We start from the raw sequence: 17,621 nt of genomic DNA, 5'->3' as shown, positions 1-17,621 counted from the left end.
TCCTTTTAGTATGTGTAGCATCTTCTACAAAACCTGTTGTAGAACTGATTATAGCATATCATAGTGGCCAGTTTTCATCTTTAAGACTTCTTACTATACTGGGTTATAGAAAGGAGGAATTATGTTATTCAAATTATGTGTTATTCAAAATTAGTATCAAACCAAATTAGTGTCCATGGCAGTTAGCATGGTACTTAATAGGTATTTGTGCAAATATTTGCAAAAATGAATAATAATAGTATATTTTCATCTAACATTGCCCTGCCAGGAATAGTGGCTGTAGTTAGAGGCAGTGATAAATTTTAGATTGACAGGTGAGGATGTGAGATGGCTGGTTTCAATTTGCCAAACATTTATTAAGCATTTATAATTTGTAAGGTCCTCTACTGGGCATTGTAGGAATGGGAAACCAAAATGAAGAGGAACTATAGGCGTTTGCAAGCTAGTAGAGGACTCCTAGTCTTGGTTTGGCAAGTTGGTGGGTGTGCTGGTTTGAAACTGTTATGGATGCCAGAAGAGCCGTGATCTTTTAATCCAGTCTTGTTGAGTGGAACTTTCTGATTGAATGTTTCCATGGAGAAGTGACTCACTCAACTGTGGGTGAGACCTTAGGATTGGATCATTTCCATGGAGATATGGACCCCGCCCATTCAGAGTGGGTCTTGATTAGATTACTGGAGCCCCTTAAGGAAGCTGACAGAGAGAAGGAGCTTAGGAGAAGCTGAGAGAAACATTTTGAAGAGAAACTAAGATCTACAATCCAGAGTTTGCGCTGGAATAAGCTGGGAGCCAACACAAGCCCACTCCCTTGGAGACACTTGGAGATGCTTGGAGATGAAGACGGAAAGACATTTGGAGATGCTATTTTAAGAGGTAAAGCCCAGAGTTTGCCCCAGAGAAGCTAAGAGAGGACCCCCAGATGCTTAGAGAGAGACGTCCTGGGAGAACAAGCTGGGATGTATGGAGGCTGAGAGAGAGAAGCTGAGAGTGTAGAAGCCCAGAGACATTTTGGAGAAAGCCATTTTGTAACCGGACACCAGCCACATGCCTTCTCAGCTGACAGAGGTGTTCTAGATGCCATAGGCCTTTCTTTAGTCCTCTTGTTGATGCCTTAGTATGAACACTTTTATGGCCTTGGAACTGTAGATTTTTAACCTAATAAATCCACTTTATAAAAGCCAGTCCATTTCTGGTATTTTGCATAACGGCAGCTCTAGCAAATTGAAACAGTGGGGATGGTGGTAAGGAGTATGATGAAGAGTTGTTAAGGAGAATGTGCCTGAAGGGCCACTAAAACTGAATGGTGACAGGAAGCGTTTGCATAATGCTTTAAAGTGAAAAAGTTTATTTTTTTTTACAGGTGGCTTTTGACCTGCATCACATGTAGCAGATGTTCTCCACGTTTCTTGAATTTTCTTACCTTTACCTGCAAGGGGAGCCCAAGAACCTCATCCTGTTGGTAGTTACCATTCTCTGGTATGATGCTGCACTTTTCCACTTCATCCTTCCTGTTTTGGCAGAGGATCTGGGTTAGATTTTAGCTTTTGCTATTGCAAACAATTGTGTAGAAGTGAAAGAGGATATTAGTGGAATGTTTCAATAATACTGACATTGTGACTTCTTTGAGATTTTATACTATGTTTTGTTATTTTTATACCTGTTTACAGAGCCCCCAAATGTGCTTTGCTCATTATAGGCGCTTAGCAATGTGATTTTGTTTGAATTGGATCTAGATGTTAACTGCTTCTTACTGATTTTTGACAGTTATCAATCTAATTTATTATTCCCTTAAATAAATAAAGAATCACATAACATTCATTTTACTTATATGCTGTGTCCTCCAGTAATATTTAACTAGCTCCTCAATATTAATGAGGGAGATTGAACTGGCAGCTGATAAAATTCCATAGCAGTGGAAATATTTTATTACAAAACCTCTGTCTGTGTTAACCAGAATGAACACTGTAGCTAGTAACTAAAGCATTTTTTCTTCATAAAGAGTGGAATTATTTTTCAGAATTCTGGGAAATGTTAAAGTAATTTTGGCTGTGGTCTTACTGCATTTAGCGCTATTGAGAATATTGCTAACATTAACAAAAATATTCTGTAATTTCCACAGTTATTGCTACTGTTGATGAGGGATGCAGAGTTGGCATGCTTTCATGTCTTGAGCATTATCATTATATACTTCTGATTTTCATGTCAGAAACAATATTTGTTTTAGTTAAGAACATTTTTAGTTAGGGATGGAGCTCAGGCTCTAATTATTTGTATTTTTGGGCCAGTGATATATAGAATACAATGAATAATTTTGTATATATGTATTACACAATATTTATATATTCTTGGGACTTTTTATTTTGGTTGATCAGAACACAGTGGTTTGGGACCAAATACACAGTTTCACATTTATATTGATCATTTTATTTTGTCATTTTCCTTGACCACTGGTAATACTTATCTTGCAGATGTAAGCTATTATTCACCAGGGTGTTTTGGCAAGGGAACTGGTTAGATCAGCAAGTCTGTCTTCACTGTGAAAAAACAACTTGAAGCTCATCTCTCTTGATGGTAAGTCAGTCAGTCATTATCATATGTGAAAGATCACATTATTATTATTGTTTTGTTTGCAGTGTTATCAAACAATAATTTGGTTTAAACAGTTTCATTTTATGAGACATTCCTGGGATGCTGAATCATAATGCTTCATTACTTGAGTCTAAAGGATAGCACAGAAATCAACCTAACAGTGAAAAAGAATGGAAGTTGTTATTTGGCATTTACGAATATACCTAAAAGTAGTTTGATTAGTTTCTTTCTCCCATTCTCATTCTCATCTCCATATAACACATGCTAGCTCACTTATACTTCATGACTCTTATTTGAATGGATATTAGCTAGACCAGAATCACATGTGGTATACTTATTTTCAAATATATTACTGATTTCAGGAAATTTCAGGATAACTGCAGGATCGATGTAAAGATTCTCTTTGATTCTCTAATGAATTATCTTGTCTGTCAACTAGTAGCCATGTTAATGCTTGCCACAGGCTTGATATTCCAAAGATATGGTGAATGACTGTATAAGTTTAATATTACTAGAAGAGTCAGTAGTGTATCGACATAGCAATCTGCAGTGCATGTCAGTATCATTTAATGTGGATTTAATAATCATAGTTTATTTTACTGCACTAATTACATTTGTGACTTGACCCAATTTTACCTATGAGATATATGTATATTTATGAATATGTATATATGTGTACACAAACATTTACATCTATGTATATACACATGAGTGTATATAAGTAACTTGATACAGTTACTGTTACTTTGGCATACTTTATTCTAGTTGCTTTCACTTGAGTTATCTCCATTGTAAGGTTGTCAAAAGTAAATTTTCTTTTACAAACTTGATTTTCTAGTGTTCTGCCCCTTTTTCTTTGGATTATCTTTTTATTTTTTATATTTTGGAGTATAAACAAATCCCTGATGCTCAACGGAAGTCAAAAGAAAGACCTAACTTTCAGGAGAGGATCCTCATAGTGTGGTTGCATAACATTACATGATTATAACCAGCCTTATCATATTAAAAGTTTTTGAAAGAGGCCATGAAGTAAAAAACATGGAACTGTATTTGGAGAAATGTTTGACTGTATAATTTTCTTTCCCCAAAAAGTTTCTCAGTATTTCTATAGAAAGATAGGACTCTCCTTTCCCATGCTCTCCAGGTAGTTATTAGGCATAACTTGATGCATTTAAAAAAATCTTGTTCCTTGGAAACATTATTTTTAGAAGATTTGTCTCATTATTATTATTATTGTTTTCATATTGAGTGTACCCAAATATTTTCAGTGGAACTTGGGAAATTTCTTTGATATTAAATGCAAGTCAATCAAAAATTATTTAGTATATAAATTTGAGTTTTATCCCTAACTAGAATCATTTCTATTATAGTTATAAAAAAGCTTGCTTTATTGAATAATTAATATTTGCTTATCTGTATGCTAAGTGTTTTCTATATCTCATTATAGCTTCACAACAAATGTATGGGGTAAGAGTAATCACTCCAGATGTATAGATAAGCAAACTAAGACTCAGTTTAATTCATTTGCCTAAGGCCAGTGACTGACCTAGTGTGCCAGTTTGAATATATTGTGTCCCCCAAACGCCATTATCTTTGATGTAGTGTTGTGTGGGCAGATGTTATCAGTGTTGATTAGATTATAATTCTTTGTTTCTTTGGAGATGCGCCTCACCCAGCTGTGGGTGATGACTTTGATGAGATAATTTCCATGGAGGTGTGGCCCCACCCATTCAGGGTGGGCCTTGATCAGTGGAGCCATATAAATGGGCTGACAAACAGAAGGAAAACTCAGTGCAGCTGTGAGTGAACTTTTGAAGAGGAGCCACAGCCAAGAGGGACACTTTGAAGAAAGCACAGGAACTGCAGATGAGAGACAGTTTGAAGACAGCTGTTGAAAGCAGACTCTTGCTCCGGAGAAGCTAAGAGAGGACAAATACCCCAAGTGCAACTAAGAGTGACATTTTTGAGGAACTGCAGCCTAGAGAGGAACGTCCTGGGAGAAAGCCATTTTGAAACCAGAACTTTGGAGCAGATGCCAGCCACGTGCCTTCCCAGCTAACAGAGGTTTTCCTGACACCATTGGCCATCCTCCAGTGAAGGTACCCGATTGCTGATGTGTTACGTTGAATATTTTATGGCCTTAAGACTGTAACTGTGTAACCAAGTAAACCCCCTTTAATAAAAGCCAATCCATCTCTGGTGTTTTGCGTCCCGGCAGCATTAGCGAACCGGAAGACCTAGGATCCAAACTTTGGACTATCTAATATCTAACCTCAGTGCTTCTGCTCAAAGCTCCTGCAAGTGCTATGTTAAGCTACATTTTATGTATGCAGCTATAAACTGGGCTGTTTCACTCTTGATCTATAGTCTGGTTAGTTCAAAATAGATTTGTATTACTGATTGAGGACACCAAAATGTGTCTAGCCCAAACATTTGCTTTTGTTAAGTTTATGTGGACATAACTTTGACAGTCTGGCAATATATTATGTATACTTATTGTTGTGCATGTATGCATATATAGTACGTGTGAATTCTTTAAATACCCCAATTTTTAGCACAATACTTGGCATATAGTAGGTATTTAATTAGCATTTGTTGTTGAATGAATGGCTAGTCTCTAAGGGAAAGAAAAATTACCCTGGCAGTTTGTGTGATAATAGCCATCATTTCAACGAATTCGAAGGTGGAGTGCTGCTGCTCTTTTCAGGGAATGTTCAGTGTGGAAAACAGTATTTTTCCTGAGTCCCACCATAATCATACTAGCTTCCTGAAGTCAATGTATAGTGTGTGTCCAGAGTCTTGTTATCATGAATAACCAAATAAGAATTATTGGAAAATTATCCACAAAATTTAGATAGTTGAATTTTCTCATAAATATTAGATTTTAGTAATGAGTAGGATAGATCTTGACATAAAGACTCTTTTAGCTTCCTTAAGGAGATCCACATGTGTTCTAGTGTTATCCTGAGTTTAAAGTAGGAGGCCTTCTGCTTGAAAATTATGAAAAGTAAATCAAAGGATGAGCCCATTTGTTATCATATATAAAAGTTCCGTTTACTTTAGAACTGTATAATTCTTATGACATGCAATCCTGATTAAAAATGCTTGTAAGGACCAGTATTATCAGAATGGCAAATTCTTAAATAGCTCAGTAGTTTTACATCTGGAAAGAACACTCATTTATCATATTGCCCCTTTGGTAATATGCCAAGCTTTAAGTTGATTTTACATTTTATCTATTTATAATTTAATAAGATTATATTATTTAGAGGTCCAGTGTTTCTTTGACCCTCAGATTAAATATACTTATAGTTTTAACCGAGGAAATACTATACAATGATGGTATTAAAAGGAAGCTTAAGGCTTCTAATATTAACTGGATTTTATTAAATGATTTTATTTGTTTTAGAATATATAGAAACAGCTCAAGAAAATGTACTGAATTAGAATGAGTTATGCTTAAATAGCATTTTCACTAAATAATTTCAGTGAAATGGTGGGAAGCGTTGAGGGGGTTGGAAGGAATGAAGTTTTTCTTGCTCAAGCTGTATTAATTACTCTGGTCATTCAGTTGTATAGGCTTTAGACTATTAAATAGTAAAAAACTTCTAAGTAAATATGTGTAATTTAATTTGTTGCTGCTGAGAAACAGCGATCAAAAATGGTGACAAAAGTCACATGATGAAATAAGAATACTAGAAAAATCCAGGGATTTTACTGTGGCCCATTATTCATTCAATTTCTGACAGCCTTCATGATTACAAATCACTTGATTGACTGACTAGACATTATCATAGTGAATTATGAATCAGGTTCATTTTTCCTGGTTGATAGTTGGCACATGCTGTAACTCTTTCACTTTGTGATATATCAAATTCTTGTAACAGTAATAAGAGATATAATCAACTCTTTATTTCAGGAAAAATAAATTGCCTTTTCAAAAAATGAAATGTGGTTGCTAACATTTTAACAGCACAGTGTAATTCTTGCCTTCATGTCCCAGGGTGGAATCCACAATGATGACGTTATTTTTTCAGATTAAAAAAAAAATCTTTGGGATGATTTTCCATCAGGCATAAAACTCCTATTGATATGAGTTCTGTAGGCTGCTGGGCAGTTGCCTGAGCCTAGGTTGCAAAAACAGTTACATTTGCTTTCCTTAGTATTTAAAATATGCATGATGGAGGAATTGTGCATTTTTAGCATTTTTTCTTTGAAAGAATTGTTGTTTTTCCTAAGTACTAGTTTGTAATGAGGTTGTGATGTTGCAAGTTGAAAAATGTGGTGCATTTTAATGCTTATTAATGGGAGGGTCTGTTTTTGAGTAGGGAAAAGGGTCTATGGTGATCTGAATCTTGAGTCTTGCCTTTTGTAAAACTGAATCCATGGGGTCAATTCTGCTTTCAGATGAGTTGTTCTCTTTTAACTTAATAAGAATTCTTCATGCATAACTACACTTGCAATTGAGTGGCAGAAAATTCCTTTAGTACAAAAGCGTTTTCTTTAATCCCATCCACCGAGGTAATTGAAAATAAAATGGGTGCTCTTTAATGTGATATATTAAAAATTTGGGAATCCTGTACAAAATTCAGTCATTGCCTCAGTAAAAGCAAGCCCCCTTTGCTGAAAATTCTCATGCATGGGAATGTAGGACCCAAACTGTTTAACAGTGTTACTGTTACACATGAGAAAGCAATTCTGATGTCCCTATGGAGGTAAAATTCATCAAAGTTAATGGAAGCTTCGCGTATATAAGGACCACAGGATTGGACTACCATACTTTCCCCCTATGTACAAGCAAAGTAATTAGTACCTCAGAATTCCAGAGCATCTTCACTTATTGCTTTCTTTTCCTTCATGAAATATGACTTATTTATATTAGAACTAAAAATTGTTTTATTGCTGTTTCATGTCTTTAAAAAGATATATTTTACAAATTCTTTCAAATCTCCACTGTATTGATTTATGCTACTATGTAGAATAGTAATGTAAAATTAGTAGTGTAAAATTACACAGAATTATATAACACATTTATATGTTTTTTATCTTAGTGTTTATCCTCTTTAAAATTGTCTAAAGTTCTTGAATTTATACTCTGGGCACCTTGGAATTTAATTTTTAATCTTCTAACAATTAATTATGTGCTTAGTAGTTCAGATTGTTTTTAAACACTTTTTATGGAGTTAAATTTTATTCTTGATTAGGATGTGAATCATAAATATATAAGTAAAATCAATTATTACATTTGTTTACAAATTATGACTAAAAGATTAGTCCTCCAAAGATGTTTTTAACAATATAAGCCACTTGGTAGAACTGAAATTAAGGAATTAGAAATGGAGAGCCGAAACAATTTCTTAGTTATAGACAAAGCGTATAACTGGTAGGTTCTTGTGAAATGAGCACAAGCTAAACTGGGGCCATAAAACATTGCCATCTTGGCTCGGTGCTTCTTACCTGTATGACATATCTGTACACTTGGAATCTGGAAGTGTTGTACTTCTTTAGGCATATTGAGGTAATATATGGTAAATTGGACTTTTGTTGCTGTGAACTGGCTAGAAGAGACTACGGAATAAAAGAGGTCTGGGGGAAAGAGACAAAAAGTATTTTTTAGACCACAGAAATTGACTGAATTATTATGGTCGGTGGTTTATGTTGATTAAATAAAATGGAATGCTAAATTGTCTCTGTTTTGCGAAGTATAGCCTGATGCTTAATTGCTTCCACTGAATAATTTAGCATTAGAACAATCTAATGTGAGAGGGAAAGAAGTATCTAAAGCTTTTGGGAAATTTGAAGGAAAATATTCAAGAAGAAATTTCTGGTATTTGCCTTTCTAGATAAGTGGACAAAGGTGACAGGCTGTCCTGCATAAATAAAATCTGCCAAAGACTTGTGTTCCACAATTTACACTATAACCCTTGCCATGCACTCTCTCTACCTTTTCCCATTAAATGTACAAAACCATACACTTTGAATTTTGTTACATGGTCCAAATGCCTCATATTACATAAATATTTATTGCATCTCTTAATATCAGCATTACATTGGTATTTCTATTCTAGTTTTGTAGGTTAAAACTGACATTTTCTATATTGATGATAGAGTGGGTTTTAAAATAGCACCTGGTGGGTTCAATTAATATTTATAGTCCTTTTGAATATTTCTGTTTAAATGCTTCGTTAGCCTGGATCTGAAGAGCTCTTTATTTCTCTTGTTTAGGAATATACTAAAAGTTGGAACTACCGTTTCATAGATAGAGTACACATATATGATATTTTACTCTTTATTACATGAACACTAATATATTGTAATTGCATTCTATATGATTTTAATCTTTGCTATTGATATTATGGATAATCTTTAAAATAAGTATTTCTTTTAGTCTTTTAATTGGATTCAATATTTGGTTTCAATTCTGAGAAATCTACATTATTATGCAAAAAGATTCAAGGGACATGGATGTTAAAAGTGATAGGTGCTGTTTGGAATCAGTAATTTGGGAGTGAGATCAAAGAAGAACATAAAAAGGCATATCATTTTAGTTAAAACTAAGAGTCTAAAGCAACATATAATAGCATTTGGTGCTTTTTATTTTTTTTGTCTACTTAGTACTTTTAAGCCTCAAATAACATCACTCAGTTTTGTTATATTTTAAAAAATATTTGTCAAAAGTAAAAAATATTTGTCAAACTATCAAATTATCACCATGGAACATACTAGTTAATTTCCTTGAAAATGAAAACTATCAGTTCCAGAGATAATAGCCAGTTTTTCAATTTTTTGTTAATAATAATTAAGTGCTCTGTGCCAGTACTGGAAAAGAATGGCATGCAAAACCATCTGTGGACCCTGCTCTCGTGAGTTCACTAATTAGTGTTAATACCTAAGAAAGAGGCAAAAAGTGGTTGTTACTCAAAGACAAACCCATCAGTAAAAGTCTGATTTCCCTTTGGCTTGCTTTATGTGATTGTTCTCATAAATTTTATGATATTCTCAATGTATAGAATCATCAACTTTCTCTTTAAATAAATAAATTATTATTTTGATAGAATTCTTTAGAGATTTCTGAGAACAGTTTTGGAATATTTTCATATTTGAGTTCGTTGATTCTGTGGAACTCAATGTTCTTAAAGCACCATGCCCTTTAATTTTTAAGTAGAAACTCCTGTCTTCCTGTATCAGCTTACATTGCCCTTATGTTTATCATTCCATTGTCACAGTAATAATAAAAACACCTTTTAAAAACTTAAATGCTAGATACTTTAGCAGTCTTCTCTCTAGTTCTTCCAATCATAGTTCCATTTTAGCAATGAGGAAACACATTCAGAGTTTGCCCATTATTACACAATCAGTAAGTGATGGAGCTGGAATTTACTCAGTTCCTTCTGAATCTGAAGTATATGGTCTTTTTTTCCTACCTCACTCAGCTTGTCTTTAAATAAAACTTGGCTAGGCTAATTGATCTCTTGAGACAACCTCTTGTCTGCATGCAGACAGATTCCCAGACTTCTGTGAATGAAGTTTCCACTCCTTTGGGGACTACAGGTGAGCTCCCTTGACTGACTTTCTCTCCTGAGTTGTAACCGCAATGTGAGTTCTTTTGTAAATTCAGTGAGTAGAGTAAAACTTTTAGCAAGTTAGGTTAAGGCAAATTAATGGGACTATCAGCAAAAGGACAAAAGGTTAAGTTTGTGCTAGGAAAGGTGGTATAGTATATCTAGGCTTGGTCCACAAATGGCTCAAGTTTAAAGAAAAGAGTGGGGGCAAAAGTGTGAGAGAGGGAGAAGAGAAAAAGCAGCTTGTCTAATGGGCAAAACTATGGATTTATGCCTACCTACTCCCTTTTATTCTTTTATAGAACTTTAGCATATATTGAAATGAAGTTGGCCCTAATAATAGTGGATGTTTCTTTTTGGTGAGTTTTCCAAAACATTAAGTCATTTTCTGTGAGAGAAGCAGTAATAGATGAGAACAGTTACAGAGATACTGCTCACCAAATAACCATGTACTCCTCTACATTTTTAAGGGGGTTGGGGTGGGGGAGTCATGTTATTAATTCTTGTCAATGGACTATGAGAAGAAATGATATGTATCACTTCCTGGCCAAAGCATTTAAGAACCTCTAGTTTCTCTCTTCTCTGACTGCCGAGGCTTAAGGAAGCCATCTATACTATACGGTTTGGCCACAAAATGGCAGAACTTCTGTTCCTGGGGACTCTAATGGCATCTAATGTAAACTTGGCTGTTTTGAGATATGTTTCTATCCCAGGGTTAAATTATACAATGCCATGACCTGTGTAATTATGCATATACATATAAAGATCCATGTCAGTTTTTATTATAATTTAGGGCTATAAATATAGGACTTTCAGTGTCATCTAATGAATATGCAGTTTTTATCAAATGACTATAATGTGTCATTTCCCTTTTTACATTGGCTGCCTCTAAGCTCATAGTTAAAATTAATACTTACTTTTTGTAAATGCCTGATCTCTGGTTCCTAGTATAATCACTTCTTGCATTTGTTCATTTAATTACTGAGCTCTCACTTATATCTTTATTTTTATTTTTAATTAACCTGTTATAGAAATATGTTTTAAATTATAAATCACACACTCTTTTAAAGAAGGGAGGTATGAATTATAGTTAGAAAAAAATGAATAAAAAACATTCATTTATTACTAATCTGTAGTTTCATTGCCTTGTTTTGTTCATTGACGTGTCCAAGCACCGAAAACAGTGCATTCCACATAGTATGATGTTAGTGAATGAATGGATTGAATTATTATACCTTCTCTCAGACATATAGTTGACTGTTAGTAGGGTTTAAATTTATTTACATTTAATGTAATAACTGATGTGATTGACTTTAAATCTGCCATCTTTGTGCTTTCTGTTTGACATGACTTTTCATTTTTTTCCCTCCCTTTTTGCTTTCTTTGGATTGGTTATTTATTATTCCATTTTCGCTCTAAAAGTTTAGGAGTTACACACTCTATTTCTATTCTTTTAGTGCTTACTTACTTTAGAAATTATGACAAACATAATTATCGAAGTCTAAAGTTAAATAATACCTTGAACATCCTTCTGGTTAATATAAAGACTTTAGAACACTTTAACCCCATTTATCCCCTCTCTTGACTAATTGTTGTTGTGTCGTATTTTTTTTTAACCTCATGAAAATTTATATTACTATTTTTTATATTTGGTATTTATGTATGTATGGCCATATATTTGTCTCTTTCTTTGCTGTTGATTCTTTCTTGCATCTTAGGTCTTGTATCTAGGAACTCATTCCTGCTCTGTGTAGTTTATTCTTTAGCATTTCTTCTAGTGAGTCCTGTTGGTGACTAACTCTTTTTTTACTTTTCCAAAAAGGTATTTATTTTGTGATTACTCTTGAAAGATATTTTAACTGGGTATAAAAATCATGGTTGACATTTATTTTTGTCATCATATTTAAGATCTCATTCCACTGTTTTCTGGTTTTCACTATTGTTTTTGTGATGTCAGTTATTGTCTGGCCTCCATATATAGATATGTAGAACTTTATTGAGGCGTATTTTACATATCATATAATGTACTCATTTCAAGCATAGAATTCAGTGATTTTTTAAAAGTAAATTTAGCAAGTTGTGAGGCCATCATCATTAGTTTTAGAAAATTTCAGTCACCCCAGTAAGATCCCTCATGTCAAGTAACTGTTAATCCTGATCTCACCTTCCTCCACTCCAGACAACCAGTAATCTATTTTCTGTCTCTGTAGATTTTCCTGGGAGTTTTGTGTAAATGGAACCACACAATTATGTGGTCTCTTGTGTTGGACTTCTTTCACTTAGCATAATGTTTTTGAGGTTCTCCTCTCCTCTCTTCTCCTCCCCTCCCTTCTCCCTTAAGTATTGCTATCAAGTATGAAAAATTGAACATTGGTATAAAGCCGACAGTCTTTATTCCGATATTTTCACATGTCTCAGTAATGTCCTTCTGAGCATTTAATTGTCATTGTCTATTTAGTTGCTCTTTTTGTTTTTAATTGTGGAAACGTATATATACATAAAATTTCCCATCTCAACTACTGCCAAGCATACTCTTCAGTGAGATTAATCATATTCACAGTGTTTTGCTAACCTCACCATCATCCATTACCAGAACTTTCCCATCACCCCAAACAGAAGTCCTACACCCATTATGTATTAACTCCCCATTTCCCCTCCCTCCCTGCCCCTGGTATCCTGTTATCTACTTTCTGTCTCTATGAGTTTGCCTATTCTAGCTATTTAATATAAGTAGAATCATACAATATTTGTCCCTTTATGTCTGACTTTGTGGTGGCTTGGAGTTATGTACCCCAGAAAAACATGTTCTTAATCTTAATCCATTCCTGTTGGTGTGAACCCGCTGTAAATAGGACCTTTTGATGAGGTTACTTTACTTAAGGTGTGGGCCAACTAAACCAGGATGGGTCTTAATCTTATTACTGGAGGCCTTATAGAGAAGGCCACAGAGGGAGAAGCCACAGGAGAAACAAGAAGGTGAAAGTCAGCAGAACCTGGAAGATAAAGGAGAAGAAAGATCTAGGAATTTCAGAGATTGCCAGCCAGCCAGAAGATATGGACCCTAGGAGTAATCAAGCCTTCTGGCCTTGGAAATCGTGAGCCAATAAATTCCTGTTATTAACCTGTTGTATGGTGTTTGTTTTAGCAGCAGAAAACTAAAACAGATGTGTTTCTGTCAACATGATGTCTTCACTGTTCATTTGTGTAGTGGCATATTTCAGAACTTCATTCTTTTTTAAGGTTGAGTAATATTCCATTGTAGGAATATACCATATTTTGTTTATCCATTCATCTGTTGGTTGACATTTGGATTGCTTCCACCTTTAGACTATTGTAAAAAATGCTGCTATGAACATTGGTGTACAAATATCTGTTCAAGTCCCTGCTTTTAATTCTTTTGGGTATATGCCTAAAAGTGGGATTGATGGGTCATGTGGTAGCTCTGTGTTTAACTTTTTGAGAAACCAGTAAACTATTTTTGGTGCACCACAGCAGCCGCACCATTTTGCATTCCCACCAACAATGTACAAGGGCTCTTATTTCTTTGCATCCTAGTCAGTACTTATTATTTTCTGTTTTTAAAATAGTAGCCATTCTTGTGAGTGTGAGGTGGTTTCTCATTGTGGATTTGATTTGCATTTCCCTAGTGGCCAATGATGTTGAACATCTTTTCATGTGATTATCAGCCATTTGTATATCTTCTTTGGAGAAATGTCTATTCAAGTCCTTTGCCCATTTTTTAATTGGGTTGTTTGTCTTTTGGTTGTTGAACTGTAGGAGTTCTTTATATATTCTGGATATTAAACTGTTTCCTCATATATGGTTTCCAAATATTTTCTCTCTTTCTGTCAGTTTTCTTTTTACTTTCTTGATAATATCCTTAGATACATGAAAGTTTTAAATTTTCATAAAGTCCAATTTATCTATTTTTTTCCTTGCTGCTCATGCTTTTGGTGTAAAGTTCAAGAATGTATTGCCTGAAATAAGGTCCTGAAGCTATTTCCCTACATTTTCCTCTAAGAGTGTTATAGTTTTAGCTCTTATATGTAGGTCTTCGATTCATTTTGAGTTAATTTTTGTATATCATGTGAGGTATGGGTACACTTTCTTTTGCATTTGGATATCCAGTTTCCCCAGCATCATTTATTAGACTATTCTTTCCCCTTGAGTGGAAACCCTTGGCAAAAACCAATTGGCCATAGTAGTCTGGGTAATTTAATTATATTTTGAGTACAGTAAGGGAATTCAGAAAATAAATCCTAAAAATAAAGCCATTGAAAAATAAAGGATCCTTTGAAAAGTATCCACCAATTTATTCATTCTTAATATAAATTTTCATATTAAAAAAAACTGGCTGCATTTGTACTCCCTCATTATTTTGGGGGATTGCTTAATTAATTTAAAAGGAGTCACCAAAATTGTTATAGAGATAATGGGTTCAATCGAGTAATTTCTTCAGGTAAGTGCCTAGTGTAAGGTAAAGTCTGACTAAAACCAAAACTGGAGTTTTGAAAACAATGAATAGCTAACTAAAAAGGTTGGTGTTTTTTGTTGTGAACTGATAAACTTAGCAAGCTGTAGGACTGCGTAATAGTTGAGATTAACTTGTAATATTTGGGTTAAAAATTTATGCTTTTTCTCCCTTCCATGCAAGATATAACATAACACTTACAGTTCAAGTATGATTGCTTTCACATTTTGTGTGTTAAGACTTTGGTGAAGTGTGCAACATAAAAGTGAATTAAATGATTGATGATTGCTACACAATCCAGCACTGATTTCAGCCAGTCAGAATGTTGCAGTTTGGGCTTAACTATAAGAAGAGTCTGCAGCTCAGTTTCTGTGACTACCCAAGGTCAGGTGGCCTGGATATATCCTGCCAAGTTGTTCCTGTGGAATAAATGGGCTGTTTGTAAACAGGATGGCTAAGCATTCTAGCACAAGATTTCAAGTTCGCAAAGCATGAGGCAGCTGGCTGAAGGGTCAGAGGTGAAAGGTAATAAGTCATTTTGGGCCTGTTCTTTTGTGGAGCCTTTGGCTGCCTCTCAGAAGGAGGTCTTGGAGATAGTTAACACACAGGCCTTCTGCCAATAGACTACTGAGAGTTGCCTCAGGCAGTGTTCTATTACAAAAATCCTCTCTCTTTTTTCTTTTTCCTATGTCCTGGTGTCTGAAACTTATAAACATGCAAGGAATTTTATAAAAACTAAGGATATGAATTAAGAAACCAGGTAATTTCATGTTTTACATAAAATAAATTTAGAATGACTTCTTAGGAGCAGAGGTCAAAAATTGAATTTATTTTGGTAAATACTTGCAAAATTGAGTACGAAGTACATTTTAGAAAAAGTAAATATCTTAAAATAAATAAAGATGAAAAATATTGGCAGAAAAACGTGGGGGCAGTTGTGGGCTTTTTAAGAGACAGTATATCTCTCTTCCAACCAAGTCACCAAGAGGCAGTCTTTAAATAGCTCAGTGAGATATTGTCATTAATGGCTCATCTGCTATTATAAGCTATGCTGTTGAGTGTTAAGATTTGGTGTGTATTATGAAGAAAAAAGGTAAAATTAGGCTTCCTCAAAACTTCTTGTCATCCTTTAGATTTATTGCTATAATTGTTGTTCAGAGTAGGAATTCATTCCAGGAGCCTAAAAAAAGCAAATTTAATATTAGATTTAGCTTCTCTGACACAAGAGCTTGACTTTAAAGAGTCTTCTTCAGTTCCTTGGCTATCATATTTGTTTGCCTTATTATTTTGTTTTCTCCTTCCTGTTTGTACTCTACTATGGCATTACAACTTTTACCTTGGTCAATTTTAGTATATTTTCATCCCTGGATTTGAAATACTTTGTTAATAAAGATTTCACAGACTGGAAACCCTTAAGGTTTAAAAGGGTGAAGAAACGGACAGTGAAAAGAGGGCAAAAGAGCCCTCCCCAAACATGAAGTATGAATTATAGGCCATTTTAATGCTAAATACACTTCTTTGGGATGGTAGCAATTACAAAGAAATTACTTAGCTAAATGGAAAAATAAAAATGTTTCATTAAGAAATTTAGTGTACTTCCTAATAGAAACCAAAGCATGTAGTTTGGATCATAACCAGTTAGAGCTTGTCTTTCATTATTCTATCTGAGGATAGGCCTGGGAAGGATGGGACTTTCCAATATGTTTCACAAAATCTAATCTCTATTCTCCTTGCAGAACAATGTAACAAACCAATTTTGTCTTTTAAAAAGAGTGTTCTGAGAATATCTTAATTCAAAGACGCCATTGTCTTTACTTTCTTTAGGAAACCCTAAAAGAAAAAAATTTCCCCATAGTTTGGGAAGTCATTCGCCATTATTTTTCCTTTAATTTAATTTCTTGAGGTCATGAATGCTGCTGTAGTGTGAGGTATTTTACATATTGATAAACAGGTTTCTCTTCTGTTTTTATTCAGCATAGTGCCAAGTTCCTTTTTCCTTATTTTATTGGCTTCCGACAATACTGTATTGGATGAATTAGAAAATGGAAACCTTTCAAAGAATATATTTTTTAAAAAATTGGGCAGGTCTTTATTTTTCTCTTGCAAAGTTATCAAAGAAAAACTTCAAAAATTTTACTCTTTTTTTTTTTGAAAATTTAAACATAAGAAATGTGGCTTTGTACAAATCACTGAGTCTCTCTGAATCTGTTTTTTTGTATGTAAAATGAAGGCTTGAACTCAGTCTTTAAGGTTTCTCCCAGCTCCAAGCAATCATGCATTTGACTAGTTTCAAGGATTGCAGACTATCTGACTTGCTATCAAATTTGGTATTTCTTTCATTTTTCTGAGTGAATGAAATATTAGGGAGAATGTAAGTCAGGACCCGGAGTTATAAAATGTACCATGAATCCATTTTAAGAGGGCATCTGGTCCTGTATCCCCTTGTTTACATGTTTCCCTTCGCCAGTCTTACTTGTACTGAAGTTACTACCATCATGCCTGCTACTGCTTCTGCCACCTCTGTTGAGAGGCTAAGACTAGGCATGAGGCTGGGAAGTGAAATCTCTCTCTCTCTGGACCCTGAAGGAGAAGAGTGAGCTGATGCATGGTGGAATCAGAGATTCATCTTCCCAGGTGCAGAAATCCCTAAGGAGGCATGATTAAAAAGAACGTTTTAAAACTTCCAAATTGCAGGTGAGAGGGAGGCCATCTAATCTAAATTAAAAGCACAGGTATTAAAATCTGAATTTGAGTCTATCAGTTATGACTTCTGTGATTTCTTTTTGGGCTAATCATTTACATGTTGGAACCAGTTTAATTTGTAAAATGTGAGGATACAATGAGTCAATTAATGTGAAAGCAGTTTTTAAACTATAAAGCTTATTACAGTAGTTACCCACTGTTTTTGCTAAGTGTGAAAAGTTGTATTTGTACAAAATAGTTAAAATAACTTTTTTACTTTTTCTCCTACAGCATAGCAATTTTTTTATATTAACAGA

At 34.4% G+C, this 17,621-nt stretch overlaps 1 long non-coding RNA gene across 1 annotated transcript in view; it reads left to right on the top strand.

Moving 5' to 3' along the window:
- Positions 1-624: 624 nt before the first annotated feature.
- The window catches only part of LOC119507564, a 45,210-nt gene continuing 28,213 nt past the window's right edge, over positions 625-17,621 (top strand). The window contains exons 1-3 of the long non-coding RNA XR_005211306.1: positions 625-873; positions 1,361-1,476; positions 2,469-2,571. This is a non-coding gene — a long non-coding RNA (uncharacterized LOC119507564). The remainder of the gene's footprint in view (positions 874-1,360; positions 1,477-2,468; positions 2,572-17,621) is intronic.

The sequence above is a fragment of the Choloepus didactylus genome, chromosome 13, assembly GCF_015220235.1.
Source record: "Choloepus didactylus isolate mChoDid1 chromosome 13, mChoDid1.pri, whole genome shotgun sequence".
Taxonomy (NCBI): domain Eukaryota; kingdom Metazoa; phylum Chordata; class Mammalia; order Pilosa; family Megalonychidae; genus Choloepus; species Choloepus didactylus.
The sequence above is the reverse complement of the archived record's forward strand: the minus strand, read 5'-3'. Positions and strand labels throughout refer to the sequence as shown.